Raw genomic sequence first — 17,105 nt, 5'->3', positions numbered from 1 at the left:
CACATTTTTACCCTTGGATGAGCTTGACATGTAAACAGAGCTCATCTTTAAGCAGTTCAGAACCAGAGGGCCACCGCTGCATCGTGGTTCGAATATCGTTTGACATGAATATTGTGTCCTAAATATGGTTCATAAAAATATGACTCAATTGGAGATAAAATAAAAAATCCGCTTCATATTTGTCAGCCAATATTTCTATGCACAATATTCTGACAAACAGCGGGGTCATTGTTTCACTGCACAGTGAGGTCATTCTTTGACTGCCCATTGGGGTTGTTGTTTGACTGAACTTTGGAGTCATTGTTTGACTTCACATAGGGGTCATTGTTTGACTGCACAGTGGGGTCATTGTTTAACTGCACGTATGTGTCATTGTTTGACTGCTAATAGGGGTCATTTTTGATTGCACATTGGGGTCATTTTTTGACTGCACACATGGGTCATTATTTGACTGCACATAGGGGTCATTGATTGACTGTGCTTGGGGTCATTGCTTAACTGCACAGTGGGGTCACTGACTGCACAATGGGGTCCTTGCTTCACTGCAGAGTGGGGTCATTGTTTGACTGCACATTGGGGTCATTGTTTGACTGCACATTGGGGTCATTGTTTGACTAAACTTTGGAGTCATTGTTTGACATCACATAGTGGTCATTATTTGACTGCACAGTGGGGTCATTGTTTAACTGCATGTATGGGTCATTGTTTGACTGCTCATAGGTGTCATTTTTGATTGCACATTGGGGTCATTGTTTGACTGCACACATGGGTCATTGTTTGACTGCACATAGGGGTCATTGTTTGACTGCACATTGGTGTCATTGTTTGACTGCACACAGTGGTCATTGTTTAACTGCCCAGTGGGGTCATTGTTTGACTACCATTGGTGTCGTTGTGTGACTGAACATTGGGGTCATTGTTTGACTGCACATTGGGGTCATTGTTTGACTGCACAGTGGGTTCATTGTTTGACTGCACATAGGGGTCATTCTTTGACTGTGCTTGGGGTCATTGCTTAACTGCACATTGGGGTCATTGTTTGACTGCACTTTGGGGTCATTGTTTGACTGCACTTTGGGGTCATTGTTTGACTGCACAGTGGGGTCATTCTTTGACTGCACAGTGGGGTCATTCTTTGACTGCCATTGGGGTCATTGTGTGACTGAACATTGGGGTCATTGTTGACTGCACAGTGGGGTCATTGTTTGACTGAACACAGCGGTCATTGTTTAACTGCGCTTGGGGTCATTGTTTAACTGCACAATGGGGTCATTGTGTGACTGCACACAGGTGTCATTGACTGCACACAGGGGTCATTGTTTGATTGCACATGGCGTCATTGTTTTACTGCACATTGGGGTCATTGTTTGACTGCACACAGGGGTCATTGTTTGGTCGCCACACCTCGCACGGCGGTCCATGGCAGTCAAATCTAGTGATGGCTTAAATAGGGCAGAATAATCATCAACATAACCTGATGTCCCATCGGTGAAGGGGCTTCCATAACGGAGGGACTTAGGCTCCACCAGTATAAACCTGGTGCTTCCCCACCGCTAAGTGAGAAGACTAGATCTACATATGAAAGGGCTTTATCACGGAGAGCTATTGGGTCCCGTGATACTAAAACGTTTGTTTTATCTTAACTTCAACCAGTTCTTCCATTTTCATTCTTTGACATGCATCAGACATCCCAGGAAAGACATGTGATCTTCAGGAGTGCCTCTAAGTTGAAAAGGATCTGACCGCCGTCTTAGTAGGTGTAAAGATGGAGGCTGTAGTAAGACGTAGGGGCATACACTAGCCTGATATACACATTAAAAAAATGAGGAGGGGGACAGAGCCCTGTGTATCCACACACAGGAAGAGGAGGATGGACATAGGAAAAGACAAACACCAGGGGTTACACTCTGGTGGGGCTCAGAACAGTTTGGAACAATTCTGCTAATCCCGCATTCACAGAGAACAGCCAGCAGCAGTGAGTAATTGACAGTGTCAGACATTGCGGATAGATCGAATGAGATCATAAGATTGACACTTGCGATCTCTGCAGCCAATCACAGATCAGGAAGGGCTGCCACCATGATTGACCCTGCTCTCGGGCTTGGGCCAAACCAAGCTGGAGTTTCATCTAAAATTCCACTGTTAACAATCTTTCTTTTCAGGACCTCTGGCAAGGTTATTGCTGACGTGAGATTGTAGTCACAGTCACCCCCCTACAGCCCTTGAACTGTGTGACCAACACGCAAGGGAAAATGTCACTAGCCCACTGCCAGAAGCCCTTTCAGTTCCCTATGCCCTCTCGCCCTCCCTGCCCAGAACATCTTGGCTTTCTGTGCTCCAAAAGGGAACAGAGGACCCTCACCTCAATATTTCTTCTCTCTCTGAACCTCAACGAAGCACATCAAGATACAACTACAGCCATCTTAATGTGTTTCAATTTAAAGTTTTGCTAAAACCCAAATTTATGTGAAATCCTTTGTGTTCACAAGGGCGTAAAGGATGCCGGGAATGCGTAATTATGTTGTCCATTCTATCGTCCTCTGCTTCAAATCACTTTTGAAAATTCAATCACATAAATAAATAATATATAGAATTATAAGTAACTTTAAATATTTGTGACATTAATTCAAATCCCACGGCAGCACATTCAGTCTGCAAGTAGCTACTTCCGTTTTGTGTACAGCCACTCACTAGCACATTGTGTAAGGCCACTCCATGAGCACGCCTGTAAGATGCTCCCACAGACCAGCGGTGTAGCACCTCGTTATTTTGACCATCACATTCCGCCTCCTACCCCATTCTAGTATGATAATTATATCCTGCCTCCCTCTCTCACCTCTTGCCTCATAGGGCCACATGGATGAAAATATCATTTGGCGATTACCAAATAGTAATTTTTTAGAAATTGCTATTTGATAATCGCAACATTTGATGAATGAAAACAAACAGGAAATTGTCATTCCCTAACTATGATTAACCCCTTCCCCACTCATGACGGAGCCACTCCGTCATGAGCCACGGTCGCCGTGTGCTCATGACGGAGTGGTTCCGTCATGCTGCGGCCGTTGGCGGCCACGCCGCCCACGCGGCGCTAATTCCCCGCCTGTGCGGGCGATTAGCGCAGTGGGCGGAGTCATGACGGAACCACTCCGTCATGAGCACAGCTCAACCGTGGCTCATGATGGAGTGGCTCCGTCATGAGCACCGCGCCACCGCGCTGCCCCCAAACCCCCCCCCCAGCGCTGCGGCGGAATTCCCGCCGCAGCGAAAGGGTTAAAAATCAAAAACGCAATTGGGGAATCGCTACTTGTAATTTCAACTCCATTCGTTCCTATGGGCCTCAAGGCTCATAGGTGAGAATGGTCTTGCATTGCCAATTAGGTAATCGCAAATTAGGTAATGCAAAGGCAAGGGTGCCCGGAGGGCCTAAGGCCCCATTGAAGCGGTCCTAACAAAAAAAGGTGCACATGTAAGGCACACACATGAACCTGCACTACATGGTACTTTAAACAAGCATTTGCAATGCAATAGGTCTTGCATTTGCAAGAGTTTGAGCTATCGGCATTGTAAATGACACTGTCTTTTATTTATGTGTTTTGAAAACCTGCAAGCGGTGCGTAAACAAGCATTTTGAGATTAAAGTCCTTACTTAGGAGAAGCAAGGCTGGCAGTAAAAGAGGCACATTTTTGCCTGCCTTGCTTCTCGTAATCAATGACTAAAAGTACAAAATGCGAGTTTACTAACCGCTTGCAGGTTTTTAAAGCACATAAATAAAAGGCATTGTCATGTTAACTTTTGTTTTCAAGTAGTCCAGACCATGTATGTTATCTCTGCATTTCACATTTATTGAATGTTGTTTTGTGTTTTTGTAAAACAGCCAGATTATGTCTCTTAAAGGGATAGGTGCTCCTTTCAAAAATAAATTTGGCATTTAGCGACTGGTACTGTGGAAGGTAAAAATCATTTACAACGATATTTTTACAACGCGGACTTTGACCCCGCATACATTTTCTCCACAAGTTCACTTACCCCGCATACCATCACTCCGCATTTTTTTACTCTGCATGTGCATTTAAAACGGATGCTTTTACAACGCAAACCGTTGTAAAGGTATGTATGGTAAATGCACAGGTGGAGTAAAAAAAAAAAGAAGATTTTGGGCGGCAATCCACATCGTTGTGAGGACACAGGCTTTTCCGTTTCCTCACATCGACGTGCACCGCCCCTCACAGAAGGACGACGTGATGCAGGAAGCAGAAGGCGAGAAAAACAACGAGGAGAGAGAGGTAAGGGGGAATGGGAATGGGGTGGGCGTTAAGTTTTTTTTCGGGGTTAGGTAGTGTATGTGTAGTGAATGGTTGTGTTTGTGTAGTGTAGGGTCGTGTTTTAGGGTTTAGGGTAGTGTTAGTGTAGGGTAGTGTTGGTGTAGTGTAGGGTAGTGTTTTAGGGTTTAGGGTAGTGTTAGTGTAGTGTAGTGTTTGTGTAGTGCAGGGTAGTGTTTTAGGGTTTAGGGTAGTGTTAGTGTAGTGTAGTGTAGTGTATTTAGTGTTTTAGGGTTTAGGGTAGTGTTTTAGGGTTTAGGGTTGTGGTGTAGGTGTAGGTGTAGTTTAGGGTAGTGTTTGTGTAGTGTAGGGTTGTGTTTTAGGGGTTAGGGTAGTGTTAGTGGAGTGTAGGGTAGTGTTTGTGTAGTGTAGGTTAGTGTTGGTGTAGTCTCACTTACCTGTAAAACATTTACTAGGAGTATACCTTTACCACGCATGCCTTTGCGTTGTAATGGAATGCGTGGTAAAAGTATAGTCGTGGTAAAAGTTTGCGTTATTATAAAATGCGGGGTGATAGAATTTGCGTTATAAAAATGTCGTGATGACGGTATGCGGAGTAATGGTTAGCGGAGTAACGTGATATATTCAATGTGGAAGCATGTGCTTAGCTAATGGTTTACCACCCGTTTTTGATAGTCAGAAATTTGATTTTCCGTTTGCTACGGCTTTACACTTGTCACCACTACCTCTGAATTGAAGATAAAAGCACATGCAGAAAATGCAGTAATGTATGCAGAAACAATAACTACACGCAATAATGACCACTTTTTGCATCCGGCTATAATTTGGGTGCAAAGTATCACCGCAAATAGATTGTTATTGTTATTTAGGTAGGTAGCTGTATGTTTAAGTAAAGATATAGGGGAAGATAAAATCAAAAAGCATTGTTAGATGCATTAGGTTTCGCATATGGGATTAATTATATGTTAAGAGGTGTGGCAGCAGTGTATGAGTGCAGGTAGAATGGTGTGAGTGCTCTTTGTGTAGGGTGAGTGGTGTACGAATAAAGGACGATGGTCAGTTGAAGAAGTATTCGTATTTTTTTAACTTATAATATTACACATTGTGAGGCTATAAGTCATGTAGTACAAGTGCAGGCCAGACCCACAAGTTAAAGCCAATGGAAACAAAATCTTGTTTAGAATCTGAAGAATAAGGGGTGAGGAGGGAGCATAAGCCAACCTCGAGATATGCTAATGCTGCATCCATGCATCCCTTCACTCAGCAATGACTCAGAACATGCCAGAACCCCGGGCATCCACCAAGGGCAACCCATATAAACAAACACTGACAAAGCCAAGTGGCCTTGCATTGGCTGCATTGTTAATGTGTAGACACTGACTCTATATATACTACACCAAAATGAGGTATGGTGTGTATAGAGTCCAGGTGACCCCAGAGGTAGGCAGAGGTTAAAGTTAGATAGAACCGTACTCTCTATTTGTGGTAGAGTGGTCGAGCAGTAAGGCAGTATCAGAGGACAGCATTTGATGTACACCCTCAGTCAGCAAATGATTTCACACACTCAAGAACTGAACTCTAGGCCAATTGTTTTTGTATAAAAAATATACTGTTGTTTTATTTTTAGAACCAAGCAAGCCTGGCACAGGTAAGCATTAAATACTTTACAGTAATAAGTTGCTGAATGTAGAACAGTTTGAAAATGCAATAGAACTTGTACTTTGTTTGATTTACAGGGGATGCAGTAGGTTGAAATTGAAATTAATAGGCTTTTTCAGTAAGTTACAGGTAAGTTACTTTTTTACGTTACTTTTCTAACTCAGTGCTGGATACCTAGATTCAGCACTGGGACATTTCCTGTAAACAGGTAAGTAAATAAATTTGGGTTATTCGTGCAATTTTAAAGAATATTTTTAGATTTCAAAACTCCACACTTAGAAACTTTTTGGAAGAAAATTGTTAATTTTATCTTATGGAGGAAAACAGGTTATGGGTTCACAGGTAAGTTATCGACTGTGGGAGTTAAGGTTCTATGGTTTTACTCAGGGGTCCCCCAGGTTCAGTGATGCACTCCTGTTACACTGCAGCGGCACTAGGGCGGCCTGGTGCAAAGTGTTGAGGCCAATGTTAAGCAATGGTGGATAGGGGGCCTCCGGTTGGTGGCTGCTGGCAAGCAGGCCACTGGGTTGTGGGAGCAAAGCTCCTAGGGTTTAGGTCAGGGCAAATGGGGAAACAAAGTAGCACAAAAGGTACACTCTCAGCAGCACTGGGGCAGCCGGGTGCAGGGTGCTGTTTCGAGGTCGGGTGCCCTGTTATTTTCAATAGAGATCCTCCAGTTTGCAAAAGCACTGCAGGCAGGGAGACAAAGGACTTCTGGGTGCGACCACCACTTCGAGAGGTATGTTGGGAAGTTAAGTGTTGTGTAGGCACTGTTGGTTTTGGCACAGAAGGCCGTGAGGCGTTGGGTGCTGGGGTGCCTTTTGGGGTCAGATCTTCTTACCAGCTCCGGGTCACGGTCAGGGGGCCTTCTGGATTTAGGCTGCAGGCTTCGGCTGGAGGCTTGAGACATGTCAGGGGTCACCGGATATCAGGTCAGGATCACCGGGGTGACCTCCTCGTGGTGTTTTTCGACTCGAGCTCGGGCCGGGTTCGGCGGGTGCAGAGAGGGCGGGATTCGCGGTCTCTGGCTGCTGCCAGAGGTTGCAGTTGAACAAATCCAGTGTTCACGGGAGAAGCAGTCTTTGGAAGTGATGGCAGACAGGTCCTCCGGGGTTTTTGGCTGCAGGACACACCGGGATTTCGTAGGAGCAGGTTCGAGAGGAGACAGGCCTGTATGGCTGGGGCCAAGTCCGTGGGCGTCTTCCTCTTGTTAGCTGGCTGCATGCCTGTTGGGTCCTTCTATTTCTTTTCTTCTTGTCATTTCTGGATCTGAGGAAGCAAGGTTCAAAGTGCCCCCTAAATACTAGATTTAGGGGCATTACAGGTCGGTAAAGGGCAGGGACCAATGGGTCCCTTCCCTTGGGTGGTTACACCCCCTATCGTGCCACCCACCAGCCACCAGCCTGCCCCTGGTTGGTTGGGTCTCCCATCCTCAAGATGGCAGGAACTTGGAGTGGTGCTTCACCTCACCTACCCCACCTGAGGGGTGGAGTTGGCAGAGGTGGGCACACCTCTTTCCTGCCGGTTCTCCTGCCCAAAGTGGTGGGTAGAACCAGTGGGGACCAGTTGCTGAAAGCAGCAAATGGGATGGGGAGACTCACAAAGGCGGTATGCCTTTGAAACGTCCCCTTCGTGAACCCTGCCCATACTGGGAGAGGAGGCTTGGCACCGCGTCCCAGGATGTACATTGTTTCAGGACCCCGAGAGCAGCAGGCTCTCAACCCAGGGGTCCAGAAACATGTCTGGTGGTGGCAGCTGAAAGCAGCCACTCAGCCTAGACACTAGTGGTGAGTTCGTTTTCAGGGGGAATCTCTGAGATGCCCTTTGTGTGCATTTTTCATTAAATCCCACACTGGCATTTAATGTGCTGAGAGGTTTGATACCAAACTTCTCAGTTTTCAGTGTAGCCATTATGGTGCTGTGGAGTTCGTAATGACGACCTCCTAGCACCATATACTCTTAATGGCAGCACTGCACTTACAATGTCTAAGAATGGACTTAGACACTGTAGGGGTACAGAACTAATGCACCTGTACCCTCACCACTGGCATAGGCCACCCAGCTAGAGGGGTGACTGATCTAGGCCAGGGCAGTGGGTTGTAGGCATGACACACAGGGATATGTGCCATGTCGACTCTTCACTTTGTTCTGCACCAAAACACGCTGCCTGCAAAGGCAGTGTGTGTGTGTGAAGGTACAGGGCCTCTAATGGTGGCACTATAAGTGCTGCAGCCCTCAGAGGTCTTCCCTGGTCACAGTGCCCTGGGTACCTGTGGTACCATTTACCAGGGGCTGACCTCCTGTGCCCAGAGATGCCAATTGGGTTAGTTTTGGGGAAAGAACACAGGCCCTGGGAACCTGATTGCCAGGGACCCAGAGCACACCAAGAAAAAGTGCATCAGTAGTCTGGCAAAAAGTGGGGGGGGGGGTACTGCAACAGAAACCCACTTTCCTACATAATGCTCGTTTTATTTTCTTATTGTTTTGAAGTCAGCCAATCGCTGAGGTGCACTGACCAAGCATGGTGTATGCTGCAGCCAATCGCTGAGGTGCACTGACCAAGCATGGTGTATGCTGTTGCGATGGAAGAAAGTGTGAATGACGCCACAACAGTTCAATGGGAAAATGTCTTGACTAACATCAACATAACTTAAAAGGAAAGTGTCGAGTAAGTGAAAATGGCGTTTGGCCGGGGCAGTCAGGGCACTGAAACAAGTAAAAGACTTGGATCCAGGGCTGCAGGCCAGGGAGGATAGGCCTCATTAAGAAAGTACTGGACCAAGAAGGCAGATAATGAGTTAATAGAAAATGTATTTCGATTCAAGGTATAATTGTTTGTGGTGTTCCTGAGTTGACGAGTTAGTGTCTGCTTGTGCAATGATGGTTGGAAAAAATTTTTGTTCTTTTTCGAATTGCTATATTTACATTCCCATATAGTTTAACTTTTTTTAAACAGTTTATGGAAATGGAAGCTATTATTAAAAAGCGTCATCCAACATTTTTTACTTGTGTTCATTTATGCTGCTGCCATGGCAGATGACTCGAGCACAGCTAATCTATCTTCTAATCAGGGGTGTATCCTGTCGAGGCAATTTTGTGAACTGATGAACCAGGGAAGTGTGGCTCTGCGTTTAGACATCCCGGCTGATTTATCCTCATTATGAGTCAGTGAGTGTTTTATCTGTAACGGGTTAGGAACAATGACTTAGTGCAGACATTTAACAATGCAGTGTGCACCCGTGTGAGAAGAAATTAGGCGCGTAATCTCATTTATTTCAGAATGCGATGCATGGACCCTTCAGCACCCGGGTGATATAAGGATTAAAAAGAACGTAATCAAGACAGCCAGATGGGCAGAGGATTAAGAACAAAAGGATATCTACAGAGATGTGAAAATATTTGCTGATGCGAAAGAGGGAGCCGGGGTTTTAAAACTAGATTTAGGCTATGCTCAGTCGCATTTCAGTGGTTTATGAGATACTTTAAAAATAGTATTTTTACTTTTACTTAGGTAATGGCGAGGTTGCGGCGTAATTCTTTGATCTGTCGACTTAGAACTTGGGTAACCGGGTTCGAATGTCGTCCTCGGCTTAACATCCTGTGATCCTGGGCACTTCACTTAATCTCCACGTGCCTATGAGAAAATGAATATGTCCTTGTGTAACGTCACTGGGGCTAATTTAAATCGCTCCAATACCTTCGTGTCGAGTTAACACATACAATTTAAAAAAACTTGGAAACTGCAGGCCCACAGCAGCGATGGAACTTTTTGCATTGTACATTTCACATTTAACATGCAGTTCCCTGGAAAGCAGGGAGTAGTTGGAAAGGGTTAAAAGGATGGAGAGAAGGAAAATCTGTGCACCGTCCCTTTAAAAAACAAGCATGAACCCTTTTAAGCAAAATCTCATTATGATGAACGAATTGTGTGGTTTTACAAGTGCACTACACTGTAAAGGCGTAAACAATTGAGTTACATGCTTACACAGATCACATGCATGTATTATTTTTAAGTTAAAGAGGACTTACATTTAATAAAAACAATAAAACCATATTGACCTGTAAATGCAGAAATGCATTACAGCACTTTACCTGGAAGGACAGTATTACCACACCCCGCCACTTGAAGTGCTGTCGAGCGGTGTGAGCTGCGGTGGAAGACCATCTGCTGCAGGGGAGGAGGAGAGGTGGGCAGGTCTGAGGCCAGCTGAGGGGCTGATCACCGTGGCCCCTGCGGCTATAGAGGGGATCCGGGAGAGGCTGAACTTGGGCGCCTGATAACCAAAGGCAGTCTCCTTAACTCTGAAGCGGGGGGGTGGGAGGAGTGAAGAAAATAAAGTTCGGCTAAAGTATTCACTCTATCTGAGGTCCGTGGCCGGGAGCCCCTGCTCCTTGCTGTTTTTAAATAGTGCATATTTTCCCGCTGAAACAAAGTGTGGCGCCCACCGGGAGCCCATGCTCCGTGATGTTTTTAAATAGAGCATGTTTTCCTAACTTAGAAGCGGGGCAGCACTGAAACAAAGCGCAGCACACGCGTACTTAAAACAGATGTGCTGGCTACCAGTGATGCGAATGCCACAGTAATAAATAAATAAATAAGTAGTGCGCAAACAAATACATGAAGACTCACGGTGTGAAGAAACCGTGGTTGGCCGGTGCTCCTGGCTTGAAAATGGAAGTGATGTATCGGGAGCACCGGCCAATAGGAAGCCAGGAAATAAGATGGATGGAGCTGTGAACCAATGGCAAGCAGCATGTGTAATTCCACTCTGTAGAGGGATTACAGCAGGTCTTGCAGACAGCGCATACACGCTGATGCTCGACCTAAAAATGCAGTTTTGTGCATTTTTTCAATGTTTGCCCATGGTTACCATCAACTTGAAGTTGATGGTAATTGCGTTTCCTAAGTGCACAGTTCTCATTTATGAAAGGCTTCTTACATGTGCATTAGGGAATTACAAATTGGGATTCCCTATTTGCATTCACAATTTAAGTAATCACTAAAAATTGTGCTTACTTAAATTGTGAATCCAAAAGCCTTTCATACATAAGGAAAGGCCGTTTTGCATTCGCAAATGGCCGAATTTAGCGATTCGCACTGTTTGCGAATGCAAAATGCTTTCATACATCTGCCCCTTACTTCTGTCCATACCTCTCTAGTAGGATTTGATGGCCAGGGCCTAAATTGGGTTACATCCTTCCTGAGTGGGCAAGAATAGCCTGAAGCACTACCTCCATGTCCATCAGAAGCCAGACCACTGAGACATTTTATTAAGCAGGAGGCGAGGATTCCTACTTTTCCCCTTTCTCCCTTTCTGTTTAATTAATGCATACGGCAATCCTGCTCTTAAAACTCTACCACCTAGAGGCCCGATCCTACTTTCATGCAGACAACACCCACCTTATATTTGGGCTTTCTAGTGTGTATGTGTATATGTTTATGGTATTTCTATAGCGGGAACCTAGCTTAAAGGCAGTGGATGCTGTACACGGTCAAAGACAAGCATAAAGTTAATGAGTAATAGGAGTGGAAGCTGAGTTGTGTATGGTTAATGCTTTGTGATATAGTGTTCTTTAAAGAGGTGAGTTGTCAACTCTTCCCTAAATTGTGGCAGTGTTAGTGCAGTCCTGAGGGATATAGGAAGGATTTTCCAGATCTTGCGTGCATGGATGGAAAAGGCCTGCTAACTTGTTTTTTATTTTTTTAGACTTCTGAGTCTGCAGTATGATGGTGTCCTGGCTGTGAACGTGCTGAGAACTGCCAGAGATCGTGAGCTGGTCTCAGATACGGCTTTAGGGTGGTGCGACTGGTGGAGCCACTCCTGGCGCTGATCTCAGGGGGTGGTGGGTTCCTGTGTTTAAAAATAACTTATACGTTAAAAGCAGGTGCAGCTGCAAAGTTCCTTGTGTGTCCAGTAATTTTCAGGCAGCAATAAAAATGTAAAGATAATTCTGGTGTTGAGTGTTTCTTCTGGAAAGAGATCTTTTGTCTAGTGGCAGTTTTGACACGTCATAAAGCAGCACAGAGGGTTAATGTGCCTGCTGCAAAGAATGTTGTTTGAGGGAGCATTTTTACTTATGGGGCACGGGGGACCTTCATCGAATGATCGAAGGAGTGATTTAGGGGCAAAAGGGGCACCTTAATTTGAGGGGGGATGTCTGTGAATGCTCGCTCTAAAAATGAAGGAAACAGATATGTGAGCCATGGAAACTAAGCCAAAAGGTTTAACAGATTTATTTAGGAGATGCAACTTCAAGAACCTTCAAGAGAAAGGCATAAAAATACAAAACACAAGCTTTTGTGACTTTGCATTCTCAGAGAGTCACATAAATAGGACAGCGTTTTTGCATGAAAGCATTGAACTGTTTGAGAGAGAGAGAGTGACACTTAACCTCAAAGACACATTTACAAATGCACTATGAAAACAGTATAACTCAAGGAAAATGTTCTCAGAATGCACAACACATTTGATCTGAAATTCTGGGAATACTCACATCTAAAGAGAGCAGCCCTGCAATTACAATATAAACATTTTAAATGTAAAATAAGGAGAAAACAATGGTTAACCATAACATGGCAGATACGGCATTTCATATAAGTAAAATAGAACACTACACTTTAAGTAAAATAGAACAAGACACTTTAAGTAAAATAGAATAAGAGCTCTTGGGGAAAACCTACACAGTCTGTCACCTACATACAGACAGGGAGGATTGTGTGAGCTCCCTTTTTATACTGTTTAAGGGTATGAGAAGCGGCTACAGTAACGTCATCTCACGCCACTTCTACCTACGTCAGTCACTTAAAGCATGGTCTGCCAATTTTATCAGACGTGTCGTGTCTATCCTACTAAATGCGAAACGTAGACTAGGTGAAAGGTTATTTTCTCAGGCCAAGCGCTCGTTGTAAATTGCATAGGGCAAGCAGAAAATATGTAATGCAAAGGAATAATATATATATATATATACAATATAAGCAATGGTGGCCACAAGATCTGTCTCCTCTGCAGGCTGCTGTTAGGACTGTGAAGAATCTGGGAGTAAAAATGGATGGCACTCTTTCTATGGTAGTCCAGGTGCAGTCAGTAACCGGGACCTGCTTTGGTCTCTTGAAGATGCTTCGGAGGTTTCTATTTCTATTACAGACCCAGCACAGAAAAATAGTCATTCAGGTCCGGGGAACAACCTTTACAACGCAACTTTTACAACGCACTACACTTACAACGCATTTTTTACAACGCAACATCCACTACAACGCATTCCAATACATAGCATGACACTACAACGCATTTTTAAAAACTACCTTTACAACGCTTTCCATTACATCGCATACTACCTTTACAACGCATACCATTACAACGCATAATATTACACTACACTATCCAACACTTACCCTACTGTTGCACCCCCTGGAGTTAGAATAGTAATTTTTACCCCTATACTATCCAACACTTACCCTACTGTTGCACCCCCTGGAGTTAGAATAGTAATTCTTACCCCTATACTATCCAACACTTACCCTACTGTTGCACCCCCTGGAGTTAGAATAGCAATTTTTACCCCTATACTATCCAACACTTACCCTACTGTTGCACCCCCTGGAGTTAGAATAGTAATTTTTACCCCTATACTATCCAACACTTACCCTTCTGTTGCACTCCCTGGAGTTAGAATAGTAATTTTTACCCCTATACTATCCAATACTTACCTTAAATGCAATTTAAAATTATGCGTTGTAATGGTATGCGTTGTAAAGGTAGTATGCGATGTAATGGAATGCGTTGTAAAGGTAGTTTTTTAAAATGCGTTGTAGTGTCATGCTATGTAATGGAATGCGTTGTAGTGGATGTTGCGTTGTAAAAAATGCGTTGTAAGTGCATGCGTTGTAAAAGTGTGCGTTGTAACGACATACATCCTTCAGGTCCTTATCATCTCTAGATTGGACTATGTCAACGTCCTCTATCTTGGCCTCCCGGAGTCCTTACTCAACAGATTGCAGGTGGTGCAGAACGGGGCAGACAGGGCTGTCCTGAGTCTCGGGATTAGAGAGCGGATTTCGCACCATCTTAATAATCTGCATTGGCTACCTGTCCGCAGCAGAATTCGTTTCAAAGCCCTGGTGTTGGCCTTTAAGGCCCTGCACGGTGTGGGAGCAAAGTACATAAGCAGAAGAGTTTCCTTCTATGTTCCCAGCAGATCTCTCAGATCTGCTCATTTACATCTTATGGTCACTCCCAAGTACCTGAGAGCCCGCTGAGGCGGTCGCTCTTTTAAAGTGCTAGTGTCTGGACTTGGGAATAAGCTTCTTCTCCCACTTAGGCAAGCTACCAACTTGCTTGCTTTCAGGAAACAACTGAAAACCTGGCTGTTCCAAAAGACATCTTAAATCATCTTTTCCTATTTTTCTTTCTTCTTATCCCCTCCTCTTGGTTTCTCTTGTGTGATTTTCTGTCTTAGCGCCGGGACACTCTTCTGAGTAGCCGTGCGCTCTATAAATCCACTTTAACATAACATAACATAACATATATATATATAATATATATATAGATATATATGTCTTGGAGCAGGAGGCCTCGCAGAGAGAGAGGCTGGCTGTGATTTTTGGTCAGAGAAGCCTAGGCCTGCTGTTCAGTAAAGATGGGTGCATTACTTTGGTCAACTTAACAAAAGGCCTACAAATTAGGCTGGCAGGGCCTACATAGGGGTTCATGCTTTGCTGAGTGAGAAGGATGGCTCAGGATACTTGTTATATGGTAAAACGGGACCCTCTCTCATTTCCCTCCTCTTGTTCATTTTTGAACACCATTCGTACAGCATATCTAACTGGTGGTGGGGTTATTGGCCAGGGTGTGCCATCAAGGAGTGGCTGCTTGTAGTTTATATTTAGGTCAGTTCTTAATGTCGCATCATGTCCCCCCAATTGGTCAGTCATTGCCTCATATTGATGCACCACGTCTCTCCCCGAGGGAAGCGGCGAGCTACTAGGCACCTGATAGTGGCGATCAAGAGGGACCTGTGATGTGCTAGAGTCAGGGATGGTGAGCTCCACTAAATTTAACATAGCCATCTCCTCCCCATTTCCCTGCCTCCTGCATATTCCTGAGTATGTTCCTGCCTCTGCATAGTTCATCCCAACTACCTTAGAGCTGAATTTATTTACACAATGGATTAGGACCTGTGTACCGCAACACACTAACAACAACACACAAAAAATAGGCATTATAAATTTCAGTACAGCAGACAGCCATGAAGGCATCCAATCTAAATTGAACCAATTAGAAAAAACGTCTGCTTCAGGACCTCCCTCCTCGTGCATCTGTTGCCCCAAATTGTCCAAGTCCTCAATGGCCTTTATAAGCGTGCCATTGCCTGCTTCATTAGCCAAGATGAAAGTGCAGCAGGATTTCCCAATTCTGGCACATACTTCACCATTCATTAACTGATCTAGAACATATCGGTGTTCCAGAACCATAAGTCTCAAAGGTCGTAGTTCTTCTTTTACGGCGTTAAACCCATCACGGGTGTTGTTGACGAGTTGCATGAGTTCGTATCGGGTCACTGGAAGCCAGCGGGCATTTGCTTTAGTCTGGATCAGGGGGATAGCGCCCCCGAAGAAAAGTTCAGTGTCGTTGAAAAGGCGGAATTCTTGTGGAATCTCGCGAAAGGGGCCATCTGAGAAATAGTGTTTGACGCCCCTTCTTTGATGGCGGAGTAGGGTGATATCGCCTGTCATCGGGTGGGCATGAATGTGGGAAATGTTCACTGCTGGTACAACCAGATGCAGTTCATGCATTGTGACCATTGAACACAGTCCGTTCAAGTGGGGAGGCAGCTGCAGATATATGTGTTCCCCGCAGGCCCAATAGATGTCCATGAGGCTGGAGGTGCCGTACTGTAGGTCCAAATTAAAAATGGCGTATATGAGGATGAGATGGTCGACTGTGTGTAAGGCAGCTGCGATGTCCAGCAATATCAGGAGGCAGGGGTCATTTCATCTGTGGTCAAGAGAGCATTGTCTATAATGTGTCAGGTAGCCGCCTCTGTGCCACAGCCATCTCTGTGCAGCAGACGTCTATGTGCTGCAGCCGTCTTTGTGCCGCAGCATGATCTAAACCAAGACTGGGAATCATGTATGAGATTGTTAGCATTGATGTGATCTTGGAGTCGAACATAGACTGTTTTTTTTAATGATCTTGCTTATAAATGATGGGTGAGTGATGTTCCACTAGTTGGCAAGGTCTGTACCGCATGGAGGGTATCAATTAGAATGACAAGGGATTCTTTTGTGCGTTTTAGCTAGTTTGGTCTGGGAGGTTGGAGTCACCCAAGAGGATGGTGTGGGCATGCTGGATGGATGAGGTGGTGAGGAGATGGCAAAGGAATAACAAGGGACCTTCTACTAGGGATCCTACCGCACTTGCAAACTACCTCATAGTCGCCCACTAGTAGAAGTTCTCTTATTTCCTCAAACTGGATCCAATACAGAGATCTTTCTTATTTTTAAAGCTACTGCTGCTCGTCTAAATATTCATTTGCCAGAAACTATGAGACCATCACCATCATGAGCAAAAGTCATTTGTAAGGATTCCAACCTGGCACCTGACTCAGAAATGTCAAATGGCTGAAGGAGATCCTTTCATGACATCAACTTGCATATGCTTGTTTTCAACACCCTAATTCAATTTCGCTTCACAGAGAAGCTCACCCAGCATCTTCAATTGGTACAAAATGCTGCTGCCTGTTTCGTGTCTGGTGCATAAATGCAGGACAGAATCTCATACGTTCTATGCTTCCTTAATGGGCAGACTATATATAGTCTTGTTTCTTTATTCCAGAGCTTCCTCAATTCCTGAGCACCGAAGTTTGTGCTTTACCACCCTTATAGATCTCTAGGCTTTGCCAAGCTTATCTTACTTTATGGTCCCAGAGCCAGGACTGTTCCCTTTGGAGGCCAAGCTTTCTTCATTGCTGCTGCAAAACCCTGCAATTCTCTTCCTGTCAATGTGAGTGTAAAGCCTAAATTAGCCATTTTTCAAACTCCTTGAAAAGCCAGGCCTTTTGATAAGTAGTATGTTTTCTCTTCGTGTCACTCTTTTCATAATGTCTAAGTATCAGGTATTTTTTTTTGTTTGTTGCTTCTTGGCCCTAAGCACTGCCTTGCT

This window comes from Triturus cristatus, chromosome 7 (assembly GCF_964204655.1).
Source record: "Triturus cristatus chromosome 7, aTriCri1.1, whole genome shotgun sequence".
Classification (NCBI taxonomy): Eukaryota; Metazoa; Chordata; class Amphibia; order Caudata; family Salamandridae; genus Triturus; species Triturus cristatus.
The sequence above is the reverse complement of the archived record's forward strand: the minus strand, read 5'-3'. Positions refer to the sequence as shown.